Here is a 17,314-nt window from a genome sequence, read left to right on the forward strand (position 1 = left end):
GAGGGGGTTATGATGTCAGAGAGGAGGTTGGGATGCCCAGAGTTGGATGTGAAGTCATAGGGAAGATGTGACGTCATAGGAGACATGCGATGTCACAGAGGAGGATGTGATGTCACAGAGGAGGATGTGATGTCACAGAGGGGGATGTGATGTCACAGAAGAGGATATGATGTCACAGGGGAAGATGTGATGTCACAGCGGAGGATGTAATGTCACAGAGGAGGATGTGATGTCATAGGAGACATGTGATGTCATAGGAGACATGTGATGTCTGAGACAAGGATGTCATGTCATAGGAGACATGCGATGTCACAGAGGGGGTTGTGATGTCACAGAGGAGGATGTGATGTCACAGAGGAGGATGTGACATCATAGGAGACATGTGATGTCTGAGACAAGGTTGTGATATCATAGGGAACATGCAATGTCACAGAGGAATATGTGATGTCACAGAGGAGGATGTTATATCACAGAGAACTGTGATGTCACAGAGGAGGATGTGATGTCACAGAGGAGGATGTGATGTCACAGAGGAGGATGTGATGTCATAGGATGTGATGTCATAGTAGACATGCGATGTCACAGAGGAGGATGTGATGTAACAGAGGAGGATGTGATGTCACAAAGAGGATGTTATGTCATAGGTGATATGCGATGTCACAGAAGAGGATATGATGTCAGAGAGGAGGATGTGATGTCATAGGAGACCTGCGAAGCCACGGAGGAGGATGTGATGTCACAGAGGAAGATGTGATGTCACAGAGGAGGATGTGATGTCACAGAGGTGGATATGATGTCACAGAGGAGGATGTCACGTCATAGGAGACGTGATGTCTGAGACAAGGATGTGATGTCACAGGAGAGCTGTGATGTCACTGAGGAGGATGTGATGTCATAGGAGACATGCGAAGTCACAGAGAAGGATGTGATGTCACAGAAGAAGATGTGATGTCACAGAAAAGATGTGATGTCACACTAGAGCAATGATGTCACCGAAGAGCTGTGATGTCACAGAGGTGGTTGTGATGTCATAGGAGACATGCGATGTGTCAGAGGAGGATGTGAAGTCACAGGGAGGATGTGATGTCACAGGGAGCTGCAATGTCACAGAGTTGGATGTGAAGTCACAGGAGAGCTGTAATGTCACGAAAGAGGATGTGAAGTCACAAGGACAATGTGATGTCATAGGAGACATGCGATGACACAAAAGGGGATATGATGTCACAGAAAAGGATGTGATGTCATTGAGAGCTGTGATGTTACAGAGGAGGATGTGATGTCTCAGAGGAAGATGTGATGTCACAGTAGATATGTGATGTCGTAGGAGAGCTGTGGTGTCACAGAGGAGGATGTGATTTCACAGAGGAGGATGTGATGTCACAGGAGAGCTGTGGTGTCACAGAGGAGGATGTGATTTCACAGAGGAGGATGTGATCTCACAGGAGAGCTGTGGTGTCACAGAGGAGGATGTGATGTCACAGGAAAGGATGTGATGTCATAGGAGACATGTGATGTCACAAGGAGGATGTGATTACATAGGAGAGCTGTGATGTCAAAGAGGAAGATGTGATGTCACAGAAAGGATGTGATGTCACAGTAAAGCTGTGATGTCACAGGAGAGCTTTGATGCCACAGAGGAGGATGTGAGGTCATAGGAGAGCTGTCATGTCACAGAGGCGGATGTGATGTCACAGAAGGATGTGATGTCATAGGAGACATGAAATTTCACAGGGCAGGATGTGATGTCACAGAGGAGGATGTGATGTCACAGAGGAGGATGTGATGTCACAGAGGCGGATGTGATGTCACAGAGAATGATGTGATGTCACAGGGAGCTGTGATGTCACTGAGGAAGATTTGATGTCACTGAGGAAGATGTGATGTCACAGAGGGGATGTGATGTCACAGGAGAACTGGGATGTCACAGAGAAGGATGTGACGTCACAGGAGGCATGATGTCACTGAGGAGGATGTGATGTCATAGGAGACATGCGACATCACAGAGGGGGATGTGATGTCACACAGGAGTATGTGATGTCACAGAAGAGGATGTGATGTCACAGGGGGGGTTGTGATGTCCAGAGGTGGATGTGAAGTCAGAGAGGAGGGTGTGATGTCACAGTAAGCATGTGACGTCATCGAGGAGGATGTGATGTCACAGAGGAGGATGTGATGTCATAGGAGACATGCGATGACACAAAAGGGGATATGATGTCACAGAAAAGGATGTGATGTCATTGAGAGCTGTGATGTTACAGAGGAGGATGTGATGTCTCAGAGGAAGATGTGATGTCACAGTAGAGATGTGATGTCGTAGGAGAGCTGTGATGTCACAGAGGAGGATGTGATGTCACAGGAGAGCTGTGGTGTCACAGAGGAGGATGTGATTTCACAGAGGAGGATGTGATCTCACAGGAGAGCTGTGGTGTCACAGAGGAGGATGTGATGTCACAGGAAAGGATGTGATGTCATAGGAGACGTGATGTCACAAGGAGGATATGATTACATAGGAGAGCTGTGATGTCACAGAGGAGAATGGGATGTCACAGAGGAAGATGTGATGTCACAGAAAGGATGTGATGTCACAGTAAAGCTGTGATGTCACAGGAGAGCTTTGATGCCACAGAGGAGGATGTGACGTCATAGGAGAGCTGTCATGTCACAGAGGAAGATGTGATGTCACAGAAGGATGTGATGTCATAGGAGACATGAAATTTCGCAGGGCAGGATGTGATGTCACAGGGGAGAATGTGATGTCACAGAGGAGGATGTGATGTCACAGAGGCGGATGTGATGTCACAGGGAATGATGTTATGCCACAGGGAGCTGTGATGTCACTGAGGAAGATTTGATGTCACTGAGGAAGATGTGATGTCACAGAGGGGGTGTGATGTCACAGGAGAGCTGTGATGTCACAGAGGAGGATGTGATGTCACAGAGAAGGATGTGACGTCACAGGAGACGTGATGTCACAGACAAGGATGTGATGTCATAGGAGACATGCGACATCACAGAGGGGGATGTGATGTCACACAGGAGTATGTGATGTCACAGAAGAGGATGTGATGTCACAGGGGGGGATGTGATTTTTAGAGGTGGATGTGAAGTCAGAGAGGAGGGTGTGATGTCACAGTAAGCATGTGACGTCATCGAGGAGGATGTGATGTCACAGAGGAGGATGTGATTTCATAGGATACATACGCGGTCACAGAGGAGGGTGTGAGGTCACAGAAGAGGATGCGATGTCATAGGAGAGACGTGATGTCACAGAGGGGGATATGATGTCAAAGAGGAGGATGTGATGTCCTAGGAGAGCTATGCTGTCACAGAGGAGGATGTGTTGTCAGAGAGAAGGATGTGATCTCACTAAGGAGGATGTGATGTCACAGGAAGGATCCGCTGTCACAGTAGAGCTGTGATTTCATAGGAGAGCTGTGATGTCACAGAGGAGGATGTGATGTCACAGGAGAGGACGTGATGTATTAGGAGACATGCGATGGCACAGGGGGGATGTGATGTCACGGAGGATGACGTGATGTCACAGTAGAAGAGGATGTGATTACATAGGAGAGCTGTGATGTCACAGAGGAGAATGGGATGTCACAGAGGAAGATGTGATGTCACAGAAAGGATGTGATGTCACAGTAAAGCTGTGATGTCACAGGAGAGCTTTGATGCCACAGAGGAGGATGTGACGTCATAAGAGAGCTGTCATGTCACAGAGGCGGATGTGATGTCACAGAAGGATGTGATGTCATAGGAGACATGTGATGTCATAGGAGACATGTGATGTCTGAGACAAGGATGTGATGTCATAGGAGACATGCGATGTCACAGAGGGGGATGTGATGTCACAGAGGAGGATGTGATGTCACAGAGGAGGATGTGACTTCATAGGAGACATGTGATGTCTGAGACAAGGATGTGATGTCATAGGGAACATGCAATGTCACAGAGGAGTATGTGATGTCACAGAGGAGGATGTTATATCACAGAGGAAGATGTGATGTCATAGAAAGGATGTGATGTCATAGAAAGGATGTGATGTCATAGTAGACATGCGATGTCACAGAGGAGGATGTGATGTAACAGAGGAGGATGTGATGTCACAGGGAGGATGTGATGTCATAGGTGATATGCGATGTCACAGAAGAGGATATGATGTCAGAGAGGAGGATGTGATGTCATAGGAGACATGCGATGCCACAGAGGAGGATGTGATATCACTGAGGAAGATGTGATGTCACAGAGGAGGGTGTGATGTCACAGAGGTGGATGTGATGTCACAGAGGAGGATGTCACGTCATAGGAGACGTGATGTCTGAGACGAGGATGTGATGTCACAGGAGAGCTGTGATGTCACTGAGGAGGATGTGATGTCATAGGAGACATGCGAAGTCACAGAGAAGGATGTGATGTCACAGAAGAAGATGTGATGTCACAGAAAAGATGTGATGTCACACTAGTGCAATGATGTCACAGGAGAGCTGTGATGTCACAGAGGTGGTTGTGATGTCATAGGAGACATGCGATGTGTCAGAGGAGGATGTGAAGTCACAGGGAGGATGTGATGTCATAGGAGACATGTGATGTCACAGAAAAGCATTTGATGTCATGGAGGAGGATATGATGTCACAGGAGAGGATGTGATGTCACAGAGGAGGATGTGATGTCACAGGGAGCTGCAATGTCGCAGAGAAGGATGTGATGTCACAGGAGAGCTGTAATGTCACGAAAGAGGATGTGAAGTCACAAGGAGGATGTGATGTCATAGGAGACATGCGATGACACAGAAGGGGATATGATGTCACAGAAAAGGATGTGATGTCATAGAGAGCTGTGATGCTGCAGAGGAGGATGTGATGTCTCAGAGGAAGATGTGATGACACAGTAGAGATGTGATGACGTAGGAGAGCTGTGATGTCACAGAGGAGGATGTGATGCCACAGGAGAGCTGTGGTGTCACAGAGGAGGATGTGATTTCACAGAGGAGGATGTGACGTCACAGAGGAGAATGTGATGTCACAGAGGAAGATGTGATGTCATAGGAGACATTCGACATCACAGAGGGGGATGTGATGTCACACAGGAGTATGTGATGTCACAGAAAGGATGTGATGTCACAGTAAAGCTGTGATGTCACAGGAGAGCTTTGATGCCACAGAGGAGGATGTGACGTCATAGGAGAGCTGTCATGTCACAGAGGCAGATGTGATGTCACAGAAGGATGTGATGTCACAGAGGAGGATGTGATGTCACAGAGGAGGATGTGATGTCACAGAGGCGGATGTGATGTCACAGAAGGATGTGATGTCATAGGAGACATGAAATTTCACAGGGCAGGATGTGATGTCACAGAGGAGGATGTGATGTCACAGGGAGCTGTGATGTCACTGAGGAAGATTCGATGTCACTGAGGAAGATGTGATGTCACAGAGGGGGTGTGATGTCACAGGAGAGCTGTGATGTCACAGAGGAGGATGTGATGTCACAGAGAAGGATGTGACGTCACAGGAGACGTGATGTCACAGACAAGGATGAGATGTCATAGGAGACATGCGACATCACAGAGGGGGATGTGATGTCACACAGGAGTATGTGATGTCACAGAAGAGGATGTGATGTCACAGGGGGGGATGTGATTTTTAGAGGTGGATGTGAAGTCACAGAGGACGGTGTGATGTCACAGTAAGCATGTGACGTCATTGAGGTGGATGTGATGTCACAGAGGAGGATGTGATTTCATAGGATACATACGAGGTCACAGAGGAGGGTGTGAGGTCACAGAAGAGGATGTGATGTCATAGGAGAGACGTGATGTCACAGAGGGGGATATGATGTCAAAGAGGAGGATGTGATGTCCTAGGAGAGCTATGCTGTCACAGAGGAGGATGTGTTGTCAGAGAGAAGGATGTGATCTCACAAAGGAGGATGTGATGTCACAGGAAGGATCCGCTGTCACAGTAGAGCTGTGATTTCATAGGAGAGCTGTGATGTCACAGAGGAGGATGTGATGTCACAGGAGAGGACGTGATGTATTAGGAGACATGCGATGTCACAGGGGGGGATGTGATGTCACGGAGGATGATGTGATGTCACAGTAGAAGAGTGATGTCACAGAGGAGGATGTGATGTCACAGGAAAGCTGTGATGTCACAGAGTAGGGTGTAATGTCACAGAGGAGGATGTGACGTCATAGGAGACATGTGATGTTACAGAGGGGGATGTGATGTCACAGAGGAGGATGTGATGTCCCAAAGGAGGATGTGATGTCACAGAGGAGGATGTGATGTCACAGAGGAGGATGTTATGTCACAGAGAGGTGCGATGTCTCAGAGGAAGATGTGATGTCACAGAAAGGATGTGATGTCACAGAGAGCTATGATGTCACAGAGGTGAATGTGATGTCATAGGAGACATGCGATGTCACAGAGGGCGATGTGATGTCACAGGGGATCTGTGATGTCACAGTAGAGGATGTGATTTCATAGGAGACATGCGATGTCACAGAGGGGGTTATGATGTCACAGAAGAGGTTGGGATGCCCAGAGTTGGATGTGAAGTCACAGGGAGGATGTGATGTCATAGGAGACTTGCGATGTCACAGAGGAGGATGTGATGTCACAGAGGAGGATGTGATGTTACAGGGAACTGCAATGTCACAGAGTTGGATGTGAAGTCACAGGGAGGATGTGATGTCACAGAGGAGGATGTGATGTCACAGTGGAATTGTGATGTCACAGAGGAGGATGTGATGTCACAGAGGGGGATGTGATGTCACAGAAGAGGATATGATGTCACAGGGGAAGATGTGATGTCACAGCGGAGGATGTAATGTCACAGAGGAGGATGTGATGTCATAGGAGACATGTGATGTCATAGGAGACATGTGATGTCTGAGACAAGGATGTGATGTCATAGGAGACATGCGATGTCACAGAGGAGGATGTGATGTCACAGAGGAGGATGTGACTTCATAGGAGACATGTGATGTCTGAGACAAGTTTGTGATGTCATCGGGAACATGCAATGTCACAGAGGAGTATGTGATGTCACAGAGGAGGATGTTATATCACAGAGAACTGTGATGTCACAGAGGAGGATGTGATGTCACAGAGGAGGATGTGATGTAACAGAGGAGGATGTGATGTCATAGGATGTGATGTCATAGTAGACATGCGATGTCACAGAGGAGGATGTGATGTAACAGAGGAGGATGTGATGTCACAAAGAGGATGTGATGTCATAGGTGATATGCGATGTCACAGAAGAGGATATGATGTCAGAGAGGAGGATGTGATGTCATAGGAGACCTGCGATGCCACAGAGGAGGATGTGATGTCACAGAGGAGGATGTGATGTCACAGAGGAGGATGTGATGTCACAGAGGTGGATGTGATGTCACAGAGGAGGATGTCATGTCATAGGAGACGTGATGTCTGAGACAAGGATGTGATGTCACAGGAGAGCTGTGATGTCACAGAGGTGGTTGTGATGTCATAGGAGACATGCGATGTGTCAGAGGAGGATGTGAAGTCACAGGGAGGATGTGATGTCACAGGGAGCTGCAATGTCGCAGAGAAGGATGTGAAGTCACAGGGAGGATGTGATGTCATAGGAGACATGCGATGACACAAAAGGGGATATGATGTCACAGAAAAGGATGTGATGTCATAGAGAGCTGTGATGTTACAGAGGAGGATGTGATGTCTCAGAGGAAGATGTGATGTCACAGTAGAGATGTGATGTCGTAGGAGAGCTGTGGTGTCACAGAGGAGGATGTGATTTCACAGAGGAGGATGTGATCTCACAGGAGAGCTGTGGTGTCACAGAGGAGGATGTGATGTCACAGGAAAGGATGTGATGTCATAGGAGACGTGATGTCACAAGGAGGATGTGATTACATAGGAGAGCTGTGATGTCACAGAGGAGAATGGGATGTCACAGAGGAAGATGTGATGTCACAGAAAGGATGTGATGTCACAGTAAAGCTGTGATGTCACAGGAGAGCTTTGATGCCACAGAGGAGGATGTGACGTCATAGGAGAGCTGTCATGTCACAGAGGCGGATGTGATGTCACAGAGAATGATGTGATGTCACAGGGAGCTGTGATGTCACTGAGGAAGATTTGATGTCACTGAGGAAGATGTGATGTCACAGAGGGGGTGTGATGTCACAGGAGAGCTGTGATGTCACAGAGGAGGATGTGATGTCCCAGAGAAGGATGTGACGTCACAGGAGACGTGATGTCACAGACAACGATTTGATGTCATAGGAGACATGCGACATCACAGAGGGGGATGTGATGTCACACAGGAGTATGTGATGTCACAGAAGAGGATGTGATGTCACAGGGGGGGATGTGATTTCCAGAGGTGGATGTGAAGTCAGAGAGGAGGGTGTGATGTCACAGTAAGCATGTGACGTCATCGAGGTGGATGTGATGTCACAGAGGAGGATGTGATTTCATAGGATACATACGAGGTCACAGAGGAGGGTGTGAGGTCACAGAAGAGGATGTGATGTCATAGGAGAGACGTGATGTCACAGAGGGGGATATGATGTCAAAGAGGAGGATGTGATGTCCTAGGAGAGCTATGCTGTCACAAAGGAGGATGTGATGTCACAGGAAGGATCCGCTGTCACAGTAGAGCTGTGATTTCATAGGAGAGCTGTGATGTCACAGAGGAGGATGTGATGTCACAGGAGAGGACGTGATGTATTAGGAGACATGCGATGGCACAGGGGGGATGTGATGTCACGGAGGATGATGTGATGTCACAGTAGAAGAGTGATGTCACAGAGGAGGATGTGATGTCACAGGAAAGCTGTGATGTCACAGAGTAGGGTGTAATGTCACAGAGGAGGATGTGATGTCACAGAGGAGGATGTGATGTCACAGAGGAAGATGTGATGTCATAGGATGTGATGTCATAGTAGACATGCGATGTCACAGAGGAGGATGTGATGTAACAGAGGAGGATGTGATGTCACAAAGAGGATGTGATGTCATAGGTGATATGCGATGTCACAGAAGAGGATATGATGTCAGAGAGGAGGATGTGATGTCATAGGAGACATGTGATGTCATAGGAGACATGTGATGTCTGAGACAAGGATGTGATGTCATAGGAGACATGCGATGTCACAGAGGGGGATGTGATGTCACAGAGGAGGATGTGATGTCACAGAGGAGGATGTGACTTCATAGGAGACATGTGATGTCTGAGACAAGGATGTGATGTCATCGGGAACATGCAATGTCACAGAGGAGTATGTGATGTCACAGAGGAGGATGTTATATCACAGAGAACTGTGATGTCACAGAGGAGGATGTGATGTCACAGAGGAGGATGTGCTGTCACAGAGGAAGATGTGATGTCATAGGAAGGATGTGATGTCATAGTAGACATGCGATGTCACAGAGGAGGATGTGATGTAACAGAGGAGGATGTGATGTCACAAAGAGGATGTGATGTCATAGGTGATATGCGATGTCACAGAAGTGGATATGATGTCAGAGAGGAGGATGTGATGTCATAGGACACATGCGATGCCACGGAGGAGGATGTGATGTCACTGAGGAAGATGTGATGTCACAGAGGAGGATGTGATGTCACAGAGGAGGATGTGATGTCACAGAGGAGGATGTCACGTCATAGGAGACGTGATGTCTGAGACAAGGATGTGATGTCACAGGAGAGCTGTGATGTCACTGTGAAGGATGTGATGTCGTAGGAGACATGCGAAGTCACAGAGAAGGATGTGATGTCACAGAGGAAGATGTGATGTCACAGAAAAGATGTGATGTCACACTAGAGAAATGATGTCACAGGAGAGCTGTGATGTCACAGAGGTGCTTGAGATGTCATAGGAGACATGTGATGTCACAGACATGGATTTGATGTCATGGAGGAGGATATGATGTCACAGGAGAGGATGTGATGTCACAGAGGAGGATGTGATGTCACAGGGAGCTGCAATGTCGCATAGAAGGATGTGATGTCACAGGGAGGATGTGATGTCATAGGAGACATGCGATGTCACAGAGGAGGATGTGATGTCACAGAGGAGGATGTTATGTCACAGAGAGGTGCGATGTCACCGAGGAAGATGTGATGTCACAGAAAGGATGTGATGTCACAGAGAGCTATGATGTCACAGAGGTGAATGTGATGTCATAGGAGACATGCGATGTCACAGAGGGGGTTATGATGTCAGAGAGGAGGTTGGGATGCCCAGAGTTGGATGTGAAGTCATAGGGAAGATGTGACGTCATAGGAGACATGCGATGTCACAGAGGAGGATGTGATGTCACAGAGGAGGATGTGATGTCACAGAGGGGGATGTGATGTCACAGAAGAGGATATGATGTCACAGGGGAAGATGTGATGTCACAGCGGATGATGTAATGTCACAGAGGAGGATGTGATGTCATAGGAGACATGTGATGTCATAGGAGACATGTGATGTCTGAGACAAGGATGTCATGTCATAGGAGACATGCGATGTCACAGAGGGGGTTGTGATGTCACAGAGGAGGATGTGATGTCACAGAGGAGGATGTGACATCATAGGAGACATGTGATGTCTGAGACAAGGTTGTGATGTCATAGGGAACATGCAATGTCACAGAGGAATATGTGATGTCACAGAGGAGGATGTTATATCACAGAGAACTGTGATGTCACAGAGGAGGATGTGATGTCACAGAGGAGGATGTGATGTCACAGAGGAGGATGTGATGTCATAGGATGTGATGTCATAGTAGACATGCGATGTCACAGAGGAGGATGTGATGTAACAGAGGAGGATGTGATGTCACAAAGAGGATGTTATGTCATAGGTGATATGCGATGTCACAGAAGAGGATATGATGTCAGAGAGGAGGATGTGATGTCATAGGAGACCTGCGAAGCCACGGAGGAGGATGTGATGTCACAGAGGAAGATGTGATGTCACAGAGGAGGATGTGATGTCACAGAGGTGGATGTGATGTCACAGAGGAGGATGTCACGTCATAGGAGACGTGATGTCTGAGACAAGGATGTGATGTCACTGAGGAGGATGTGATGTCATAGGAGACATGCGAAGTCACAGAGAAGGATGTGATGTCACAGAAGAAGATGTGATGTCACAGAAAAGATGTGATGTCACACTAGAGCAATGATGTCACCGAAGAGCTGTGATGTCACAGAGGTGGTTGTGATGTCATAGGAGACATGCGATGTGTCAGAGGAGGATGTGAAGTCACAGGGAGGATGTGATGTCACAGGGAGCTGCAATGTCACAGAGTTGGATGTGAAGTCACAGGAGAGCTGTAATGTCACGAAAGAGGATGTGAAGTCACAAGGACAATGTGATGTCATAGGAGACATGCGATGACACAAAAGGGGATATGATGTCACAGAAAAGGATGTGATGTCATAGAGAGCTGTGATGTTACAGAGGAGGATGTGATGTCTCAGAGGAAGATGTGATGTCACAGTAGATATGTGATGTCGTAGGAGAGCTGTGGTGTCACAGAGGAGGATGTGATTTCACAGAGGAGGATGTGATGTCACAGGAGAGCTGTGGTGTCACAGAGGAGGATGTGATTTCACAGAGGAGGATGTGATCTCACAGGAGAGCTGTGGTGTCACAGAGGAGGATGTGATGTCACAGGAAAGGATGTGATGTCATAGGAGACATGTGATGTCACAAGGAGGATGTGATTACATAGGAGAGCTGTGATGTCACAGAGGAAGATGTGATGTCACAGAAAGGATGTGATGTCACAGTAAAGCTGTGATGTCACAGGAGAGCTTTGATGCCACAGAGGAGGATGTGAGGTCATAGGAGAGCTGTCATGTCACAGAGGCGGATGTGATGTCACAGAAGGATGTGATGTCATAGGAGACATGAAATTTCACAGGGCAGGATGTGATGTCACAGAGGAGGATGTGATGTCACAGAGGAGGATGTGATGTCACAGAGGCGGATGTGATGTCACAGAGAATGATGTGATGTCACAGGGAGCTGTGATGTCACTGAGGAAGATTTGATGTCACTGAGGAAGATGTGATGTCACAGAGGGGATGTGATGTCACAGGAGAACTGAGATGTCACAGAGAAGGATGTGACGTCACAGGAGGCATGATGTCACTGAGGAGGATGTGATGTCATAGGAGACATGCGACATCACAGAGGGGGATGTGATGTCACACAGGAGTATGTGATGTCACAGAAGAGGATGTGATGTCACAGGGGGGGTTGTGATGTCCAGAGGTGGATGTGAAGTCAGAGAGGAGGGTGTGATGTCACAGTAAGCATGTGACGTCATCGAGGAGGATGTGATGTCACAGAGGAGGATGTGATGTCATAGGAGACATGCGATGACACAAAAGGGGATATGATGTCACAGAAAAGGATGTGATGTCATTGAGAGCTGTGATGTTACAGAGGAGGATGTGATGTCTCAGAGGAAGATGTGATGTCACAGTAGAGATGTGATGTCGTAGGAGAGCTGTGATGTCACAGAGGAGGATGTGATGTCACAGGAGAGCTGTGGTGTCACAGAGGAGGATGTGATTTCACAGAGGAGGATGTGATCTCACAGGAGAGCTGTGGTGTCACAGAGGAGGATGTGATGTCACAGGAAAGGATGTGATGTCATAGGAGACGTGATGTCACAAGGAGGATATGATTACATAGGAGAGCTGTGATGTCACAGAGGAGAATGGGATGTCACAGAGGAAGATGTGATGTCACAGAAAGGATGTGATGTCACAGTAAAGCTGTGATGTCACAGGAGAGCTTTGATGCCACAGAGGAGGATGTGACGTCATAGGAGAGCTGTCATGTCACAGAGGCGGATGTGATGTCACAGAAGGATGTGATGTCATAGGAGACATGAAATTTCGCAGGGCAGGATGTGATGTCACAGGGGAGAATGTGATGTCACAGAGGAGGATGTGATGTCACAGAGGCGGATGTGATGTCACAGGGAATGATGTTATGCCACAGGGAGCTGTGATGTCACTGAGGAAGATTTGATGTCACTGAGGAAGATGTGATGTCACAGAGGGGGTGTGATGTCACAGGAGAGCTGTGATGTCACAGAGGAGGATGTGATGTCACAGAGAAGGATGTGACGTCACAGGAGACGTGATGTCACAGACAAGGATGTGATGTCATAGGAGACATGCGACATCACAGAGGGGGATGTGATGTCACACAGGAGTATGTGATGTCACAGAAGAGGATGTGATGTCACAGGGGGGGATGTGATTTTTAGAGGTGGATGTGAAGTCAGAGAGGAGGGTGTGATGTCACAGTAAGCATGTGACGTCATCGAGGAGGATGTGATGTCACAGAGGAGGATGTGATTTCATAGGATACATACGAGGTCACAGAGGAGGGTGTGAGGTCACAGAAGAGGATGCGATGTCATAGGAGAGACGTGATGTCACAGAGGGGGATATGATGTCAAAGAGGAGGATGTGATGTCCTAGGAGAGCTATGCTGTCACAGAGGAGGATGTGTTGTCAGAGAGAAGGATGTGATCTCACTAAGGAGGATGTGATGTCACAGGAAGGATCCGCTGTCACAGTAGAGCTGTGATTTCATAGGAGAGCTGTGATGTCACAGAGGAGGATGTGATGTCACAGGAGAGGACGTGATGTATTAGGAGACATGCGATGGCACAGGGGGGATGTGATGTCACGGAGGATGACGTGATGTCACAGTAGAAGAGGATGTGATTACATAGGAGAGCTGTGATGTCACAGAGGAGAATGGTATGTCACAGAGGAAGATGTGATGTCACAGAAAGGATGTGATGTCACAGTAAAGCTGTGATGTCACAGGAGAGCTTTGATGCCACAGAGGAGGATGTGACGTCATAAGAGAGCTGTCATGTCACAGAGGCGGATGTGATGTCACAGAAGGATGTGATGTCATAGGAGACATGTGATGTCATAGGAGACATGTGATGTCTGAGACAAGGATGTGATGTCATAGGAGACATGCGATGTCACAGAGGGGGATGTGATGTCACAGAGGAGGATGTGATGTCACAGAGGAGGATGTGACTTCATAGGAGACATGTGATGTCTGAGACAAGGATGTGATGTCATAGGGAACATGCAATGTCACAGAGGAGTATGTGATGTCACAGAGGAGGATGTTATATCACAGAGGAAGATGTGATGTCATAGAAAGGATGTGATGTCATAGAAAGGATGTGATGTCATAGTAGACATGCGATGTCACAGAGGAGGATGTGATGTAACAGAGGAGGATGTGATGTCACAGGGAGGATGTGATGTCATAGGTGATATGCGATGTCACAGAAGAGGATATGATGTCAGAGAGGAGGATGTGATGTCATAGGAGACATGCGATGCCACAGAGGAGGATGTGATATCACTGAGGAAGATGTGATGTCACAGAGGAGGGTGTGATGTCACAGAGGTGGATGTGATGTCACAGAGGAGGATGTCACGTCATAGGAGACGTGATGTCTGAGACGAGGATGTGATGTCACAGGAGAGCTGTGATGTCACTGAGGAGGATGTGATGTCATAGGAGACATGCGAAGTCACAGAGAAGGATGTGATGTCACAGAAGAAGATGTGATGTCACAGAAAAGATGTGATGTCACACTAGTGCAATGATGTCACAGGAGAGCTGTGATGTCACAGAGGTGGTTGTGATGTCATAGGAGACATGCGATGTGTCAGAGGAGGATGTGAAGTCACAGGGAGGATGTGATGTCATAGGAGACATGTGATGTCACAGAAAAGCATTTGATGTCATGGAGGAGGATATGATGTCACAGGAGAGGATGTGATGTCACAGAGGAGGATGTGATGTCACAGGGAGCTGCAATGTCGCAGAGAAGGATGTGATGTCACAGGAGAGCTGTAATGTCACGAAAGAGGATGTGAAGTCACAAGGAGGATGTGATGTCATAGGAGACATGCGATGACACAGAAGGGGATATGATGTCACAGAAAAGGATGTGATGTCATATAGAGCTGTGATGCTGCAGAGGAGGATGTGATGTCTCAGAGGAAGATGTGATGACACAGTAGAGATGTGATGTCGTAGGAGAGCTGTGATGTCACAGAGGAGGATGTGATGTCACAGGAGAGCTGTGGTGTCACAGAGGAGGATGTGATTTCACAGAGGAGGATGTGACGTCACAGAGGAGAATGTGATGTCACAGAGGAAGATGTGATGTCATAGGAGACATTCGACATCACAGAGGGGGATGTGATGTCACACAGGAGTATGTGATGTCACAGAAAGGATGTGATGTCACAGTAAAGCTGTGATGTCACAGGAGAGCTTTGATGCCACAGAGGAGGATGTGACGTCATAGGAGAGCTTTCATGTCACAGAGGCAGATGTGATGTCACAGAAGGATGTGATGTCACAGAGGAGGATGTGATGTCACAGAGGAGGATGTGATGTCACAGAGGCGGATGTGATGTCACAGAAGGATGTGATGTCATAGGAGACATGAAATTTCACAGGGCAGGATGTGATGTCACAGAGGAGGATGTGATGTCACAGGGAGCTGTGATGTCACTGAGGAAGATTCGATGTCACTGAGGAAGATGTGATGTCACAGAGGGGGTGTGATGTCACAGGAGAGCTGTGATGTCACAGAGGAGGATGTGATGTCACAGAGAAGGATGTGACGTCACAGGAGACGTGATGTCACAGACAAGGATGAGATGTCATAGGAGACATGCGACATCACAGAGGGGGATGTGATGTCACACAGGAGTATGTGATGTCACAGAAGAGGATGTGATGTCACAGGGGGGGATGTGATTTTTAGAGGTGGATGTGAAGTCACAGAGGACGGTGTGATGTCACAGTAAGCATGTGACGTCATTGAGGTGGATGTGATGTCACAGAGGAGGATGTGATTTCATAGGATACATACGAGGTCACAGAGGAGGGTGTGAGGTCACAGAAGAGGATGTGATGTCATAGGAGAGACGTGATGTCACAGAGGGGGATATGATGTCAAAGAGGAGGATGTGATGTCCTAGGAGAGCTATGCTGTCACAGAGGAGGATGTGTTGTCAGAGAGAAGGATGTGATCTCACAAAGGAGGATGTGATGTCACAGGAAGGATCCGCTGTCACAGTAGAGCTGTGATTTCATAGGAGAGCTGTGATGTCACAGAGGAGGATGTGATGTCACAGGAGAGGACGTGATGTATTAGGAGACATGCGATGTCACAGGGGGGGATGTGATGTCACGGAGGATGATGTGATGTCACAGTAGAAGAGTGATGTCACAGAGGAGGATGTGATGTCACAGGAAAGCTGTGATGTCACAGAGTAGGGTGTAATGTCACAGAGGAGGATGTGACGTCATAGGAGACATGTGATGTCACAGAGGGGGATGTGATGTCACAGAGGAGGATGTGATGTCCCAAAGGAGGATGTGATGTCACAGAGGAGGATGTGATGTCATAGGAGACCTGTGATGTCAGTGAGGTGGATATGATGTCACAGGGGAGCTATGATGTCACAGAGTAGGATGTGATATCACAGGATAGGATGTGATGTCATAGGAGACATGCTATGTCACAGAGGAGGATGTGATGACACAGAGGAGGATGTGATGTCACAGAAGGTGATATGATGTCCTAGGGGAGGATGTGATATCACAGAGATCTCTGATGTCACAGAGGTGGATGTGATGTCATAGGAGACATGCGATGTCACAGAGGAGGATGCGATGTCACAGAGGAGGATGCGATGTCACAGACGGGGATAGAATCATAGAATCATAGAATCGTTTGGGTTGGAAAAGACCTCAGAGATCGTCGAGTCCAACCCTTGGTCCAAATCCAGTCCATTTACCAGATCATGGCACTCAGTGCCACGTCCAATCTGTGTTTAAAAATCTCCAGGGATGGTGAATCCACCACCTCTCTGGGCAGCCCATTCCAACGCCTGATTACTCTCTCTGTAAAGAATTTTCTCCTGATATCCAACTTAAATTTCCCCTGGCGGAGCTTAAGCCTGTGCCCCCTTGTCCTATTGCTGAGTGCCTGAGAGAAGAGACCAACCCCCACCTGGCTAGAACTTCCCTTCAGGTAGTCATAGATGGTGATGAGGTCACCTCTGAGCGTCCTCTTCTCCAGGCTAAACAACCCCAGCTCCCTCAGCCTCTCCCCATAGGACTTATGCTCCAGTCCCTTCACCAGCCTTGTTGCTCTTCTCTGGACCCGCTCCAGCACCTCAATATCCTTCCTGAACTGAGGGGCCCAGAACTGAACACAATACTCAAGGTGTGGCCTCA

This window comes from Pseudopipra pipra, chromosome W (assembly GCF_036250125.1).
Source record: "Pseudopipra pipra isolate bDixPip1 chromosome W, bDixPip1.hap1, whole genome shotgun sequence".
NCBI lineage: Eukaryota > Metazoa > Chordata > Aves > Passeriformes > Pipridae > Pseudopipra > Pseudopipra pipra.